General features: G+C 47.9%; 1 protein-coding gene across 18 annotated transcripts in view; it reads left to right on the top strand.

Moving 5' to 3' along the window:
• The window catches only part of SLC39A11 (solute carrier family 39 member 11), a 441,622-nt gene that overhangs the window by 178,061 nt on the left and 245,223 nt on the right, over positions 1-18,338 (top strand). The window lies entirely within an intron of this gene.

Below are 18,338 nucleotides of genomic sequence, written 5' to 3'. Positions count from 1 at the left end.
TCCGGAGCTCAAATGACCCGCCTGCCTTGGCTTACCAAAGTGCAGGGATTACAGTCGTGAGCCACCTCACCCAGCACCTGACTCATTCATTTCTGACAGCGTTTTCCTTGTGCTCGCCTATCAGGACAGGAAGAGATGTGAGCAGGATGGACTCACCGTATGAAAACACGGGAAGCATCTCACTGTCCCCTAAAGGCCAGCTCTCCCTTCCCGCTTCCCTCCTCTGGTGATCGTGGGACTTTAATCAGCCCATTTTCCATCTTCTGGGACGGTTAGTGTCTTAGGCTTTAGTGGAATTGGCTGTCAAAGCCTTCCAGGCAGGAGCAGTTGCTTTGATGAGGCAGCCCTGATTGCGGGTGCAGGGGCTGGCCCCGAGGCATTGCTGGCCGGATTTGTGAGTTAAAGCGTGGTCTTTGTGTACTCATGGTACACCTTAACAGGCAGGTTTCCAAGCAAATGTAAGCACATGGAAGACAAGATTGGCCAAAGTGAGCTATAAAGTTTGCTGTCCAGGGGAAGCATGATCTGAAACCTAAGTGGATTTCGATTTTAGGCATTTAATGGGATTTGTTTAAGGAAATTCTACCAGTGGATGTTATTCTGATGTGTCCATTAAAGCCCTGTTTCATTAAACAAGGTCTGTTTCAGAGGAGCTGCCTTCTGTCATCGGTTGGAGTCAGGAGGATTCAGCGTGTATCTCTCGCAGTACAGCTGGCCAGCTGAAATACCATTGGCCTAGGTGTCATTGAAGGTGCTGGGGCAGGAATTGCCTGCCTCCACCTCCCCAGCTATCTGTGCCAGCAGTTGTCCACTTTTTCTGCCTGTGTGCACAGACCCAGCCAAGCCCTGAGCCCCGTTCTGGTTTTGGGTGGGATGGAAGCCCAGAAGGAAACGCTGCCTGCGAAGGCACAGGTGTCCTTCTCACCCACAGTGCCCACATCTCTCAATCCTATTTTAGACTCCTTAGCCTGGCCATTTGTGGCTCAGACCTCTGGCTGAATTCCTCGCCTTCTCCCATGGGCTCTTGAATGGGGTCTGGCCACCTGGCCACGGCCAGTTTCTCATCTGCTCTCCTTGGCCATCATGGACGTCTTTGGGCTCTAGGTGGCTCCCTCCCATGTGGCTTGTAGGAACTTTTTAGGTGTCTTCTAGCCAGGCTCCTCATTCCTGCCCATTTGGTTGACTCTAGCTACTTGGGAAACTAAAGGAGCAGCAAGATTTGGGGTCCTCTTCATGCCAGGAGTGGCAGTTGCAGGGGTCAGGGTTGACACTAGATGTTGGGTAAAGCCCACGAGGTTAAGGCTGCAGTGAGCTGAGATTGTGCCACTGCACTGCAGCCTGGGTGACAGAGAAAGACTCTTTTTTTGTTTTTTTGAGACAGAGTCTTGCTCTGTCGCCCAGGCTGGACTGCAGTGGCATGATCTCGGCTCACTGCAACCTCCGCCTCCCAGCTTCAAGCAGTTCTTCTGCCTCAGCCTCCCGAGTAGCTGAGACGGTAGGCATGTGCCACCACAGCTGGCTAATTTTTTGTATATTTAGTAGGGACAGGGTTTCACCATGTTGGCCAGGCTGGTCTGGAACTCCTGACTTCAGGTGATCCGCCCGCCTGATTACAGGTGTAAGCCATCCTGCCTGGCTTAGATGCTATCTTAAAAAAAAGAAGAAAGAAACAATAAGAGAATCTGTTCAGCCACAAAGCACTGGGGTTTTCACACTGGTGTTGTCTGGGTCACACTCATTCTCCTGGGGAATCATGGCAGGTGCTATCTTTCTTGTGTAAAGGAATCTCTGCTGATGGGACTGGTGAGCTTTTCCAGGAGGGGGTAGGGTCTGTAGTGCCCCCATGCCCTCCAGCCCACCTTCAGCACCCACATTTGTGAGAGAATCACATCATCAGCCTTTTCCATTCCTGTGAAATAGTTCTCGCTCTGAGATGCTGAATCCCTTGGCCCGTCACTGCCACCTAAGAAGGAAAGAAAGCAAACCGAGGCCCAGTTAGAGCCCAGAGGGTTCCCCAGGCTGACTCAGGGCTCCTTCAGTGGCAAAGGCCAGGGGTGCCATGGGACCTTCCTTGTTGCTGGGAGGCGAGCCCTCCCTTCTCCGCCAGATTCCTCAGAGCAGCCCTGCACCTGCTTAGAGTGGCTGTGTCTAGGTGACACATAGACTCTTGCCAGGAGGACAGAGTGAAGCTGATAAGGATTTGCTTTGTCACCACCAAAGGATGTCTGTGGCTGCTTGTCCTTATTTTGGACATTGTATGGGGAGAGTTAATGGAGATTGCACATGTTGGGTTCCCTTACCTGAGATGCCCTTCCCCTTTATTCCTGGAAAATCATCCCCAGGCTTTCCACACTGAGTTCACCTCTTTTGTATTTTAAGTGACAGAGTCTCACTGTGTTGTCCAGGCTAATCTGCAACTCCTGGGCTCACATGTTCCTCCTTCCTCAGCCTTCCTAGTAGCTGGGACTACAGGGGTGTGCCACTGCTCCCAGCTTGGGCTCACCTCTTTTGAGGGAGTATCCTCTGTCACTGCTACTACTGGGGAGGGAGGCCCCGGCTGTGTCTTCATCTCAGGGTCCCGTGTACACAGCACAGTGCCTTGGCCTGTGTAGAGCGAGTCACCAGCATCTGTTCCCATAATCAGCACTGTTGAAGAGTTTTAGCAGAGGGTGCGGAGTATTCTTCCCGCCCAGGAGCTCAGAGGCTCCTGTGATGCATATAGCAGGGGTGAGAGGGAGGCGGGGCATGGTTTTAGGGCCGGTTCTGGGAGGAGGCTGGTTATTGAGACCTCAGGATATTTTGTCTACTAATCGTCTAGGCAGACAGACCTTCCTAGACAAATGAAAAGGCCAATCAAGCCCAATTACTCTGAAAAATTCGCATTGGTTTCTCCCATTATCTTGTCTCTCCACTTCCCCCCTTCAAATTTAATAGAACACAACTAGGAAGATAAATGACCTGGGCTCACGGGCTGTGAGACCTTGTGTCTGCTCATTACCTGGGGGCTTGGCTGCCCCTCTGTGCTGTGGGGCTGGGTGGGGCCTCTGGGGCCACAGTCCAGCAAATAAACCTTTGAAAGAGTCACAGGCTGGAGCTGTTGGGAGGGTTGTTACAGAGGAGAGCAACTTTGTTTTTCTGATGCCTGAATAGGGGTGTCTTAGAAGGTAGGGAATATTATAGATGGAGGCCCAGCATCAGGGGCTGCAGTGGGCTTTGCTGTTGAAGATTAATCCAAGAAGTGGAACTTGTTTTTCCTTTGGCCCTTTCTTGTTTATTTTTATGGAATTTCTTTTTTTTTTTTTTTTTTTTTTTTGAGACAGAGTCTTGCTCTGTCACCCAGGCTGGAGTGCAGTGGCCTGATCTTGGATCACTTCAACCTCCACCTCCCGGGTTCAAGTGATTCTCCTGCCTCAGTTTCCCAAGTAGCTGGGATTACAGGCGTGAACCACCACACCCAGCTAATTTTTGTATTTTTAGTACAGATGGGGTTTCTCTGTATTTGTCAGGCAGGTTGCGAACTCACAACCTCAGGTGATCTGCCTGCCTCGGCCTCCTAAAGTGCTGAGATTGCAGGCATGAGCCACTGTCCCCAGCCTATTTTTCATATTTTTAGTAGAGATGAGGTTTCACCGTGTTGGTCAGACTGGTCTCAAACTCCTGACCTCAGGTGATCCACCCACCTTGGTCTCCCAGGGTGCTGGGATTACAGGCGTGAGCCATCGCGCCCAGCCTGTTTCGATAGAATTTCTTAACGACTTTTTTTTCTGACTACAATCTGTCGTCTTTGACTAAGAAGTAAGAAAAATACAAAATAATTCCGAGTTTTCCCTGTTTGTAAGGCAAGCCCCACTCTGTAATGGCTCTGTAGTGGGTGAGGGGATCAGTGCTGGGACGAGGCCGTGGAGCCGAGTGTTCCTCCTGGGCAGAGGGGTGCCCGCTGGAAGAAAGTGGCTGTTAAGGAATTGTGCATCTGGTTGACCTCCAGCAGCCGCATGTTAGGCCCGTTGCTTCCTTTGTTATTTTCACAGTATGTCCAGCGATTCTGTCTGTAGATACCTGCTCTTGGCATGCTGGTATGAACCGGCCTTCTCTTTGTTCATTTACTGACTCATTTACTCTTCTCTTAGCAACTGCATTCATTTCCGATGCCATAGTTTGCCGTTAAAAAATTACTTTAGATGAGTTAAAACCACAGAGATCTATTTCTCAGTTAGGGAGACCATCAGTCTGAAATCAGGGTGATGTCAGCAGGGCCGTCCATGCTCCCTCTGAAGGCTCAAAGAGAGAATCTTTACTTGCCTCTGACTAGTGTCTGGCAGCTCCTAGCTATTTTTAGCATTCCTTGGCTTGTAGCCACATCAGTCCAGTCTGTTTCTGATGAGACTGGCCTCTTTATATTCTCCCCTCCCCTCCCCCCCTCCCTTCTCTCCCTCCCTCCTTTCTCTCCCTCCCTCCTTTCCCTCCCTCCCTCCCTCCCTCCCTCCCTCTCTCCCTCCCTCCCTCCCCTTCCCTTCCCTTCCCTTCCTTTCCTTCCCTTCCTTCCCTTCCTTCTCTTCCTTCCCTTCCTTTCTTTCTCTGTCTTGAATCATCACAACCTCTGCCTCCCGGGTTCAAGCGATTCTCCTGCCTCACCCTCTGGAGTAACTGGGATTACACCATGCCTGGCTAATTTTGTACTTTTAGTAAAGACGGGTTTCATCATGTTGGCCAGGCTGGTCTCGAACTCCTGGCTTCAGGTGATCCACCCACCTCGGCCTCCCAAAGTGCTGGGATTACAGGTGTGAGCCACTATGCCCAGCCTCTCCTCTTCTTATAAGGACATCATCACTGGCTTTGAGGAGCACCCCAATCCAAGATGGCCTTATCTTTACGACCTCTGCGAAGATCCTGTTTCCTGCTCCCCAGAGAGGCCCTAGCTGTGTCTTTATCTCAGGGTCCCATGCACACAGCACAGTGCCTGGCCTGTGTTGGATGAGCCACTAGCATCTCTTTCCATAATGAACTCTGTTAAGAGTCTCAGCAGTGTTGATGAGCAGAATTCAGAATCTTGGAGGGGATCCTGTTCATCTCACTGCTGCTGGTGTTTATGCAAAAGCTTAATGGGTGCTAGGCGTTGTGCTGTCTACTGGGAATATATTTAATACTAGTATGTAATGGCAGGCGTGGCCCTGCCCTTCTAGAACTTGCAGCCTGGTGGGGAAGGCAGTGGTGAAGTCCTCACACAAATATCCAGTTACCATCCAAACGTGAGTTTCTCTCCTGTGGTCTGCTTTCCTGGCCCTCCCATCCAGGGGGGTGTTTTCATCTGTACCATACCCAAATCTCCGCTTCTGATGTACAGAGGCAGGATGCACCTGATTTTGTATCTTTGCTCAGAGCTGAAGAGGGCAGGGCTCTGTTGCCAGTCCCTGCCTTCCACCCACAACCCACGCCTCTAACTGTCTTAGGGTTTAACACTGAGCCGCACACTCTCTCCAGGATGCAGTGGGCCTTCGCCTCAGCAAGGGACCATGGGTCGATGAGCAAAGCCCTTCTCCTGGAATAGAGATGTCCATCACTTCTAACACGCTCCAGCTCCCGCAGTTCAGGTCCCAGCATTGGAATTCCAGCCACTGCGGCCACCTCATTGGCTTTCAGCATCGCTTTCGTAAATCTACCAGGAGAAATATTTCTCTCTGACTTCACTTAGACCCAATTTTTCAAAGCTGATCAGCATTGCTGATATCTTGATGGATTTCCTTGGCATTACAACCTCCCGCAACATAATCCTTCGGGAGGGCAGCATCCTTTTTTTTCCTCTAATAGGCACAGGCATGCAGGTGACCTTTTGAAGCTTGGATTTTATTTAAGAAACAAAGATGCTAAAAACAAGAGCCCTCGCTGTGCTGTCGCTCACAAGATGCAGAACTCTGTAATGGCTGATGTTCCATGGTTGGTGTCCACTCTCCCAGCACAGTGACTCACCTGTAGCACGGATGTCGTTGCTTGTTGTTACATTAATTACTGCAGATGCTGATGAGCTGCTCACCCATTAATGGTTCCTAGTTCCTTACCACTGTCTTCTCTGCCCCGGAGGGCTCTGCATGCCCCCTCACTAATTCCTTTGTGCCCATTCTTTCCCTGTTACAGTCAGGTCTCCACCCAGCACTCAGAGTGACTGTAAAAGCGCAAATCACGGCTGGCCTGGGCGCAGTGGCTCACCCCTGTAATCAATCCAGCACTTTGGGAAGCCGAGGTGGGCAGATTGCCTGAGTTCAGGAGTTCAAGACCAGCCCAGCCAACATAGTGAAACCCTGTCTCTACTGAAAATGCAAAAATTAGCTGGAAGTGGTGGCAGGTGCCTGTAATCCCAGCTACTCGGAAGGCTGAGGTAGGGAATCGCTTGAACCTAGGAGGCGCAGGTTGCAGTGACTCCAGCATAGGTGACAGAGCAAGACTCTGTCTCCAAAAAAAAAAAAAAAAAAACCAAATCAGATTGTGTCAGAGCCAAGTTCAAGGACCTCACCATACACTTCCAGGATCAGGGTCCTGGCTGCCCCTCTGGCCTCATTCACTGTTACCCCGGCCCCATTCCTTCATTCCTCGTTCTCTTCCTCACTGGCTTCATTGCAGATCCTCATACATCCTCCTAATCCTGGCACCCTCCTTCGCAGAACTTGGCGTTCTCCTTCTAGAACTTGCAGCCTGGTGGGGAAGTTCCCACCAGGAAGTGGTGGTTCCTCCTTTGCTGACTTCCCTGCTCAAATGGTATCTCTGTGGGAGGTGAGCTCTTTCTCCCAAAGGCCACTTTCCATCTCCTTGCCCTGCTGTCCTTCCTTCCTTCCTTCCTTCCTTCCTTCCTTCCTTCCTTCCTTCCTTCCTTCCTTCCTTCCTTCTTCCCTCCCTCCCTCCTGCTTTCGTTCCTTCCTTCCTTTCTTCCTTCCTCCTTTCCTTTCCCTTTCCTTCCCTTCTCTTTCCCTTTCTTTCCTTTTTCCCCCTTCCCTTCCCTTTCCCCTTTCCCCTCTTTCCCCTTTCCCCTCTTCCCCTTTCCCCTTTTCCCCTTTCCCCTCTTCCCCTTTCCCCTTTTCCCCTTTCCCCTCTTCCCCTTTCCCCTCTTTCTCCTTTCCCCTCATTCCCCTTTCCCCTCTTCCCCTTTCCCCTCTTTCCCCTTTCCCCTCTTCCCCTTTCCCCTCTTCCCCTTTCCCCTCTTTCCCCTTTCCCCTTTTTCCCCTTTCCCCTCTTTCCCCTTTCCCCTCTTCCCCTTTATCCTCTTTCCCCTTTCCCCTTCTTTCCCCCTTTCCCCTCTTTCCCCTTTCCCCTTCTTTCCCCCTTTCCCCCTTTTCCCTCTTTCCCCTTTCCCCTTCTTTCCCCATTCCCCTTTCCCCTTCTTTCCCCTCTTTCTCCTTTCCCCTTCTTTCCCCCTTTCCCCTCTTTCCCCTTTCCCCTCTTTCTCCTTTCCCCCTTTCCCCTCTTTCCCCTTTCCCCTCTTTCCCCTTTTTCCCTCTTTCCCCTTTTTCCCTCTTTCCCCTTTCCCCTCTTTCTCCTTTCCCCTTCTTCCCCCTTTCCCCTCTTTCCCCTTTCCCCTCTTTCCCCTTTCCCCTTCTTTCCCCCTTCCCCTCTTTCTCCTTTCCCCCTTTCCCCTCTTTCCCCTTTCCCCTCTTTCTCCTTTTCCCTTCTTTCCCCCTTTCCCCTCCTTCCCCTTTCCCCTTTTTCCCCCTTTTTCCTCTTTCCCCTTTCCCCTCTTTCCCCCTTCCCCTCTTTCCCCTTTTCCCTCTTTCCCCTTTTCCCTCTTTCCCCTTTCCCTTCTTTCCCCCTTTTCCCTCTTTCCCCTTCCCCTCTTGTCCCCTTTCCCCTTCTTTCCCCCTTTACCCTCTTTCCCCTTTCCCCTCTTTCCCCCTTCCCCTCTTTCCCCTTTCCCCTTTCTCCTCTTTCCCCTTTCCCCTCTTTCCCCCTTTCCCCTCTTTCCCCCTTTCCCCTCTTTCCCCTTTCTCCTCTTACCCCTTCCCCTCTTTCCCCTTTCTCCTTTCTCCTCTTTCCCCTCTTTTCCCTTTCCCCTCTTTCCCCTTTCCCCCTTTTCCCCTTTCCCCTCTTCCCCCTTTCCCCTTCTTTCCCCTTTCCCCCCTTTCCCCTTCTTTCCCCTTTCCCCTCTTTCCCCTTTCCCCTTCTTTCCCCTTTCTCCTCTTTCCCCTTTTCCCTTTCCCCTCTTCCCTCTTTCCCTTCTTCCCCCTTTCCCCTCTTCCCCCTTTCCCCTCTTCCCCCTTTCCCCTCTTTCCCCTTTCCCCTTCTTCCCCCTTTCCCCTTTTACCTTTCCGACAGTCTTGCTCTGTTGTCCAGGCTGGAGTACTGTGGCACGATCTCAGCTCACTGCAATCTCCGACTCCCAGGCTCATGCCCATTTCTCCTGCCTCAGCCTTCCAGGTAGCTGGGATTATAGGCGCCCACCACCATGGCCGGCTGACTTTTGTATTTTTAGTAGAGACGGGGTTTTGCCATGTTGGCCAGGCTGGTCTTGAATGCCTGATCTCAAATGATCCATCCACCTGGGCCTCCCAAAGTGCTGGGATTACAGGTATAAGCCACTGTGCTCGGCCCCTGCTGTCTTTCCCTCAACATTCTGCTACGTGAGTTTTTCATTTGCTGTCCCCTCTCCCCAGTTTGTTGGTTTGCCCATTGCTATAATCCTGATGATGGGAATAGCACTTGGTAAGTGGTGAATGTGGCCGAAGAGGAATTGGGGTATTAAAGTCATGAGGGGAAAGGAGAGAGGTCATCAGGTCCACTGGACCCTTGCCTTTCCCTAAGATTCCTTCATCCCTCCTCAAATTCTGATGAAACACAAAGGAAATGGAACTTAAGAGGGGAAAAATACAATTTAAACAGTTTGGATTGTCGGTTTCAGGATGGGAAAGGTAAAGTGGGCTTCAGTCTGTAGCTTGGGTTTGGGGGGTGCACTCCATAGGGCCTTTTTTCTTACCTTCTGTTTCCGCTCCAGCAAGAGTGGTGGCAGGGGAAGGGCAAGGTGGGGTAGAGCAGGGGCTTAGGGTGAAGGTTGCATGGGGGGAATGGAGCTGCCCTTTTACTGAACCTGGAGACCTGGGCAGAATCTAGCCCAGGCACCCTTCGGCACGGCACAGCTAATGTCCCGCTCTAAAGGTCATCATGTTTTCTTTTGTTCCTATTTGGGCTTATTAAAAGTTATTTGAGTTACTGCATATAGCTTAGGAGAGCACAGCCCCATTACTCGGGCTGATGGGGGCCACTCAAGTGGCTTTTAGTTAAACAGCTCTGAACACTTGGCACCCACTTCAGGCTGAGTCTTGCATCATCCCTGAAGGGTCACCTCCTGCTCCACCAAGAGCATCTGCTTCCTCACCTCGCTGAGCACTGAGCAGCTGCTGTAGGGAAGAGTGATGGGTCTGGAGTCAGGACGCATGGGTTCTTGACCTGGCTCTGCCCCCTTCCTTCCCCTCCCCTCCCTTTCCCCATCCCCTCTCCCATCCCCTCTCCCCTCCACTCTCCACTCCCCTTCCCTGTCCCCTCTCCCCTCCCCTCTTCCCTCCCCTTCCTCTCCCCTCTTCCCTCTCTTCCCCCTCCCCTCTTCCCCCCTCCCCTTCCCCTTCCCCCTCCCCTCTTCCCTCCCCTCTCCTCCCCTTCCCCCTTCTCTCTTCCCTCCCCTCCCTTCCCCTTCCCCATCCCCTCTCCCCTCCCCTCCACTTTCCCATCCCCTCTCCCCTTCCCTTCCCCTTCCCCCACTACCTTCCCCTCCCTCCTTTCTCCTCCTCTTCCTTTCTCCTCCCCTTCCCTTCTTGACAGAGTCTCACTCTGTCACCCAGCTGCAATCTCTACCTCCCGAATTCATGCCATTCTCCTGCTTCAGCCTCCCGAGTAGGCATGTGCCACCATGCCTGGCTAATTTTTGTACTTTTAGTAGAGATGGGGTTTCACCATGTTGGCCAGGATGGTCTTGAACTCCTGACCTCAGGTGATCCACCCACCTCAGCCTCCCAAAGTGCTGGGATTACAGGCATGAGCCATCATGCCCGGCAATGAGAACTTTTTTTAAGTGTCATCTCTCATGTTCCCTTCCCTCACTCCCTGGAACAGGCAAAATTGAGCATTTTCTTATCTGTGTTTCTTTTCCTATTTCTGTTATTACAATGAACAAATGTGTTATAAATATTATTACAAATAGATCTGCATCCTCCTCTGCAAACTTTGAGGAAGAACAGTCTTGATTTTTCTTCATCTTTCAGTACACCGTTGGGATAAAGTACTAACGGATGTTTAATGAGTGAATAAAGGATTAGGCCAGGAGCGGTGGCTCACGCCTGTAATCTCAGCACTTTGGGAGGCGGAGGTGGGCAGATCACCTGAGGTCGGAGTTTGAGACCCACCTGGCCAACATGGTGAAACCCTGTCTCTACTAAAAATACAAACATTAGCAGGCTATGCTGGTGGGCACCTGTAATCCCACCTCCTTGGGAGCCTAAGGCTGGAGAATCACTTGAACCCGGGAGGTGGAGGTTGCAGTGAGCCAAGATCATGCCACTGCACTCCAGCCTGGGCAACAGAGCAGCATTCCATCTCAAAAAAAAAAAAAAAGAAATAGGATTAATGTGAACAATCCCCAAATGTTCTCTTTTTTGTTTTAGATTACATTATACACTTTTGATAATTTGTTATAAAAATCCTGTCTATTAAAAATATCATATAACCAGAATGCTGTTTTCATAGTAACATAAAATAAGTTAAATTCCATGAAGACTATTGAGTTTTAAGATACTGAATCATCCATATGCACACCAAGAAAAAATTAAAAATATCTTTAATAGGGCCTTGGGATTATGTGCACTTTATTAAGCACTAATTCTTTCAAAATTGGCCATTTGTGTATGATCTATATTAGCAATTTTCATTTAACTATAGTATTTGGTTAAATAAAATACCCCTTTCCAACTATTCTTCATGAAGAAGGAATTTATTGAACATTCTCAACTAGGGTTTTGCTGAAAGTAATGGAATTTTCCTTTCTTGAACTCAAATAATAGAAAATAGAGAGGAAAAGAGAATTCACTATGGGTGGTGGCAAATTCGCAGCTCAGATGTTTGCTTCCCCTTAGTCAGAAGCTCTTGTTTATATAAACAGTGTGTTTATAAGGGTTTTTATTTCATTTAGTAGACTGTTTTTTGTTTGTTTCTGAGATGGAGTTTCTGCTCTAGTAGCCCAGGCTGGAATGCAATGGCACCATCTCGGCTCACTGCAACCTCCTCCTCCCGGGTTCAAGCAGTTCTCCTGCCTCAGCCTTCTGAGTAGCTGGGATTACAGTCATGCACCACCACACTCGGCTAATTTTTGTATATTTAGTAGAGACGAGGTTTCACCATGTTGGCCAGGCTGGTCTCAAACTCTCGACCTCAGGTGATCTGCCTGCCTCGGCCTCCCAAAGTGCTGGGATTACAGGTGTGAGCCACTGCATCTGGCTATTTAGTGGATTTTCAAAGCAGGATTTTCTTCTTCCTGTGCACTAATATCTCAGGAATGATTTTCCAAGCTGGCTTCTCCCATCGCACCACCCTCACTGCCTCTTGTGCCACAGCCCACCTCATCCCTACCAATTCCACTGGCACCCACCAATGTGACTAGCACCCACCAGTGTAACTATCTACCTTGAAATAGCCAAATAAACGTTCTTCTGTTTTAAGTTAATCAATGAAGCAAGTCAGTCTCTGTGTTAGATTCTGGGGAAACAGTGGAGAGGAGGATGCACGCTGCCCCACCTTCACAGTACCACCCTGCTGAATTCCTGCTGCTTCCGGGATCACGTGGAAAGACGGCCTCCTAATCCGCCCGCAGCCCCCCCCCCCCCCCACCCCAGTGTATCTTCCACAGCACCATCTCTCCAGGTCCTTGCTGAAACTGGCCACTCCACTGGAGACCTTTCCCCCACTGCCTGGCAACTTCCCAGGTGTTATTCAAGACTTAGTTCATTTATTCCCCTCTCGGAAACGTTTCTGAGCTGTTGAGGTACTGACTTCTTCAAGGTTTCCTCTGTAAGTGTTTTTTGTTTTATTTTTGAGACAGTCTCACCTTGTTGCCCAGGCTGGAGTGCAGTGGTACAACCTCGGCTCACTGCAACCTCTGCCTCCTGGGCTCAAGCGATTCTTGTGCCTCAGCCACCCAAGTAGCTGGAATTACAGGTGTGCACCACCATGCCCAGCTAATTTATGTATTTCTAGTAGAGACGGGTTTTCACCATGTTGGCCAGGTTGGTCTCAAACTCCTGACGTCAGGTGATCTGCCCCCTCGGCCTCCCAAAGTGCTGGAATTGCAGGTGTGGGCCACTGTGCCCAGCCCCCTCTGTAATATTTTCCCATGTATTTATCATGATCATCAGTTATTTTGCATCGTACTTCATCAGTTTACATGCTGATAACGCTCACTGCTTGGTTCTTCAAGTTCAGACACCGTAGGTATATCCCCAGCACCTCGTACAAACAGTGCCTGGTAAAAGGCAGACTTCGAGGAAATATCTAAAAGGAAAACAATATTTTTATTGGGGTGGTAAGTGCCTTAGTAGCCGGAGAGAACTCATTAACTTTCTCTCCAGCAATGAGACTTCTCCAGCTTCCTTGGTGTCTTGAGGCCCCTTCCTCCTAGGACCCTATTAGAATAGTGACATTATCACCGTCTAGAACAAGATTTTCTTTTAAACTTGTTCTAACCTTGATTTTTCTCATATTGTGTATTTTGGGTTTTGATAGCAAATTAAGGCTCTCACCAACCCCCCATCTTTCTTTCTTTTTTAACCCTAAATTTGGTCTGCAGACTTGGGAAGAGGATTGGTTTTCCAACATAGGATTCTCAGGTGATTTAACCAGAATGAGAGCTAAAGAACAAATCTTACAGCACCGGTAGCTATGGAACTTATTGCTATATTGAGCTTCTGTGGTCCATATATTTTCATTCAATGGTATTGGGCTTCGTTTTCCTTTTTCTTTTCTCTTCTTTTTGTGGGGAAGTGAATAGGGGGATTGTTTACTTAGAACTTTGAATAAATGATCCTTTTGACAGGGAAACAAAAGCCCTCATTCTGATTGGCACAGTATTTGAAATCACAGTCATAGCTATCATTACGAGCCCTCATTTCCTGATGATTGATTTAATATAATTGCCTTTTGGAGCACCTACCCCGGAAAATACGTCGATGCTGGCAATGAGTGACTAGCCACATTCATTCCCTTCCCTCACACCCTCCAGTTTGTCTTTTGCATCCAACAAGTCAGTTGGAGGAAGGAGTTATGCAGGAAATGGCCATGAAATCCGAACGGTGTCTCACTGCACTCTTTCTGAAATCCTCTATTCTCCAGCTTAGTGGATGAACTGTGGACCAATTGTTTCTGCATTGTGTTATCTAACCTAGAATCAACAGAAATTTATGGCATCTTTTAGCCCTGGAACCAAGAGATTCAATTTAGTCTCCTGCTCATTTAGAAAAGACAAGCAAAAAATAACCCCAAATCAGTGGGGAAATAGACTCCTCAATTCAGAAAGAAACATACAATGTTATTTTATCTATTTCTCTTTATTCTTTTTCTACCCCAGAAAGATAATTATCTTTTTTTGTTTTCTATGACTCTCAAGAGGAGATTCTTTGTTTTCCTTTGACATCTATTCTGGGCTCTAATAGGTTTTTTTGGAGACAGTCTCACTCTGTTGCCCAGGCTGGAGGGCAGCTGAGAGCTGCTATCTCAGCTCACTGCAACCTCCGCCTCTTGAGTTCCAGCATTCTCCTACCTCAGCCTCTTGAAAAGCTGGGATTACAGGTATGCACCACTACACCTCACTAATTTTTTTTATTTTTAGTAGACACACGGTTTCACCATGTTGGTCACACTGGTCTCAAACTCCTGACTTCAGGTGATCCACCCACCTCGGCCTCCCAATGTCCTAGGATTACAGGCATGAGCCACCACACCCAGCCTCATATGTCTTTCATCTGGAAAAGTCTTCCCTGAGACCTACCACTCCCCCTCAACCTGATACCCATTTTCTTTTCTTGCATTTTCAACAAAACTTTGGAAAATAGAGATACACAGGAGCTGCTTGTTTCCATCCCTTCACTTTCCATCCCCTCCTGATCAGACACCCACAGAACATCAAATCCAGTGGAAAATCTGGACTCATTTTGCTGAACTTCTCAGTGCATTTGTAGTGCTCAACCGTTCTCATCCTTTCTTTCTGGCAACATCTTACCAGTCCCCCTCTGGGCTTCTCTTTCTTTGCCTATCCATTAAATTAGTTTTCCAGCTCCCTGCATCTCATCAGCAGTCCACTTTTTACTCGCATTCACTCCTGGAATCTCCCCCAGACTCACAGTTCTACTTAGAATTTCAAGGCTCAGGCTCCCAAATTGATTCTCCAGCCAAGCTTTCTTTCCTAAATGTCAGAATCAAATTCCGCTGCTCTTGCCGGCCGTCTTTACTTCAGCCTCTTGTATTCCGTGGGTCTAAAATGGGAAACGTTCCCTGACAGCTTTTTTCTCCAAGTTCAGTGTTCTCTGTCTTCTTTATTCCTCATACCCAGAAGAATTTAATGGAACCAAATCTGCTCAGCCCCTCAAGCCAGGAACCTCAGCACCATTTCTTTCTCTTCCTTTTCTGTAATCCCCCAAATCCACTTAGTTACCAAGCCCTGCTGATTTTGCTTCATAAATATTTCTTGACTCCCTTCCTACTATGACTGGTCTAGTTTAATCCCTCATTATAACTTGCCTGGACCCTGCCAATGACCTCCTTTTGCGTTCCTCTGCCTCTGATGGTTTTCTTTGTTGTTGTTCTTTTTTTTTTTGAGACGGAGTCTCACTCTGTCGCCCAGGCTGGAGGACAGTGGCCCGATTTCAGCTCACTGAATTTCTGTCTCCCGCCTTCGAGCAATTCTCCTGCCTCCAGGATTCAAGCCATTCTCCTGCCTCACCCTCCCGGGTAGCTGGGGTTACAGGTCCCTGCAACCACACCCAGCTAATTTTTTTTTTTTTGTATTTTTAGTAGAGATGGGGTTTCAGCTTATTGGACAGGCTGGTTTGGCACTCCTGACCTCAAGTGATCTTCCCGCCTTAGCCTCCCAAAGTGCTGGGATTACAGGTGTGAACCACCATACCCCGGCCCTGCCTCTAGTTTTGTGTTATCTCTCACCCACCTAACTCCATGCATTTTCTTGCTTCCAGATCTTCACTGGGTCAGAGTCCATTGTTCCTTACATGGTACTCAAACCTTGCTAATCAGTACAGCACGTGGTTTCCTAGTGCAAATCTTCAATACTCCAATAGGATGAATCCTATCAAAATGAAAAACTATTGCCGTGAAAGTGAGTCTCTGTGGCTCAGGATAAAATTATTAGTGACAGTATCATGCAGATTATGAAATAGCCAAATATTAATGAATTTAGATGAAAATAAAAATTTTGTGCTGTTGAAAATTGGTAAGAAGCATCTCTTTTAAATGCAGCAACACTAGCATCAAAAAGCAGAGATTGAATCAAATTGTTTTGTAAAGTGTGAGAATGTGTAAAAGCAGTGTTTCTTATTTAATGGTTTTTTTTCTTTTTTGAGATGGAGTCTTCCTCTGTCACCCAGGCTGGAGTACAGTGGCACGATCTCAGCTCACTGCAACCTCCACCTCCCAAGTTCAAGCACTTCTGCCTCAGCCTTCCAAGCAGCAGGGATCACAGGTGTGTGCCACCATGCCCAGCTAATTTTTGTAGTTTTAATGGAGATGGGGTTTCACCATGTTGGCCAGGCTGATCTGAAACTCCTGACCTCAGGTGATCCGCCCTCCTTGGCCTCCCAAAGTGCTGGGATTATGTGCATAAGCCACTGCGTCTGGCCAGGTAACATATTTTATATAATATTTTATTTTAAATATGCAAATGTAAATAATTGATGATTTAGGTATAGCTAATAGATATTTGATATTCATATCTGCATCTCTAAAAGTTTATATATTCACATTCATCAAGTCTCCCTTTTTAAATGGGCAAAGAGAGATTTGCCCTGTATTCAGAGTCAGAGTTTATTTTGGGCAATATTAGAGTTTAGTAGAATTTTGCTTGACTCTGAGGCCTCTTGATGAATAGGTTTGAGCTCTGTGGACCATGCCTCTGCAACTTTACCTAGTTACTCCTACTCCGCAGTTCTGTTTTTTCTTGTTTTCTTTGTCTTTTTTTTTTTTTTATGAGAGACAGGAAGTCTCTGTCGCCTAGGCTGGAGTGTAGCCACGATCATAACTCACTGCAGCCTCAAACTTGTGGGCTCAAGCAGTCCTCTCTCCTCAGCCTCCCAGGTAGCTGAGACTACAGGTGGGTATTCCCATGCCTGGCTAATTTTTTCATGTTTTTTTTTAGAGATGGGGTCTTGCTATGTTGCCCAGACTTGTCTTGAACTCCTGGCCTCAAGTGATCCTCCTACCTCAGCCTCCCAAAGTGCTGCAATTACAGGTGTGAGCCACCACACCTGTCCTCAATACTTATCTTGGAGGAAATAAGCTTAGAGCTGATTGAATGTAGGCAAAATGATATTATTGCATAGGACACTGAAAAGATCATGCCTTATAAAATGTTTAGAAGTGTCTCTATTTAGGTTAGGGAAGAGGTTCCAGAAGGCCTTTTGAGAGAGAAATGCAGGTAACTGTTGACAGTCAACCACTGACTCATCTGCTGGGGACAGGTAGAGCCATGTGGCCGTGTGTTTGGGCTCTTTGAAGTGGTTTTGTTCAGATCCATGAAGATTCCTGGATTGAAAATTAATATGTTGAAAGTTGTATATGTTAGTTCTTTCTGTAGCACTGTGGCAAGATACCAAAGAGGCAGAAGGCATATTTTAGATCTTCAAGCTTTTTATAATTTAATAGAGCTTAAAATGTGGGGGGAAAAAAATCAGTTTAGACTCAGGATTTTATTTCGAGTATAAAGGTTCTTCACCTAATGCACAATATCTCCGTCCTGATATCTGTGGAATAATTCTTCAGTCCTGACTCAGATGACACTGGGAAGAATTTTCCAGCTCTTGAAACCTCTCACTTAACAAAAACAGAAAAACGTGTTTTCTTTTCATTGTTTTGTTTTTAGAAAGAATGACTGATTGTCCGAGAAATGGCGTTTCCAAGGCAGGATGGGCGCAGTGGGGAAAATATCACTCCTAAATTCCCACTTAAAACAATTGAGAGATGGGAAACAATACTTTTTTTCACAAGCACATTCACACTTAGGGTTGGCGTTTGGGTTTAGTTAGGACTGGGAGAACAAATGGAAGCAGAGATCTGCTGAGGAGAGCTGACACTTTTAATAAGCAATGTTTTTCATTTCTAAATTTGCTGGAGTCCGGGCAAGCATGTACACAAATAGCCACAATTTGTAAATTGTTCCTGACGTATTTTCTGCTCTTTGAATTCCCTGAGTGCCTGCAGTATAATTAGAAATAAGAAATCTTTTACATCAGTAGTAGGAAAAAGGACAGGGTTTCAGCATGCAAATAAGATGTTACCTCAACAGAAAATTATAGCTGTAGCAGAGACTGTTCTTGTCGTGATGGGAGATAGGAAGCTGTTGAAGGCAATAAGAACTGTGCAGCGTTGCGTACGGACATTTTTCTCTGCCTTTCAAAGCCACCTACTGTATACACAGGCACAAGAAAGATGATGCAGATGAAAGGGGAAGAAGACAGGGCCCTTGGGACAATACTCCTCATCTTTGTGCCTGCTTCATTAGTGTGATTGAGCTCCTTGGCTTAAAAACAGAGTTTTGATGCACTTTTTCCTCTGCTCTTTTGCGTAGCCCCCTTCTGATACAGACTGGGGGAGGTAGACTTTTCCAGGGGTCCAGCTTTCCATTGCGGTTGATGGCCAGTTGATCCATTCATTCATTCATTCATTCTCTCACTCACCTAATGGGTATGTGTTTCGTGCTGTGCTGAACTCGGGGATGATATCACTGTGCCCAAAAAGACAAAGCTCCTGCCCTCACAGGACTTTATAGTCCAGTGGAGGAGACAGGTAAGATACATCACAAAACGTTATCTGGTTCTACAGGGAAAAATAAAAGCAGAGTACTGGGATGAAAGTGTGACTGGGCTGTTATTTTAGATCAGGCAATCAGGGAAGACCCCCTCTAAGAAGACAGGTTTGGAGAAAAGACCTGAAAGATGTGAAAGAGAAGATGCCTGGAGTGTCTGTGAAGAGAGTATCCTGGGAGCACCCCAGGAGGGAGCACCCCATTCAGAAGGAGCATCCGGGTCACAGGGCGCATCCGGGTCACAGGGAGCATCTGTGAGCAGGCCCTGCAGCTTGCAGGTGTTGGTGTATTTGAG

The sequence above is a fragment of the Callithrix jacchus genome, chromosome 5 (assembly GCF_049354715.1).
Source record: "Callithrix jacchus isolate 240 chromosome 5, calJac240_pri, whole genome shotgun sequence".
NCBI classification, from domain to species: Eukaryota; Metazoa; Chordata; class Mammalia; order Primates; family Cebidae; genus Callithrix; species Callithrix jacchus.
Note: the sequence above shows the minus strand (reverse complement) of the source record. Positions and strands in the feature narration are given on the sequence as shown.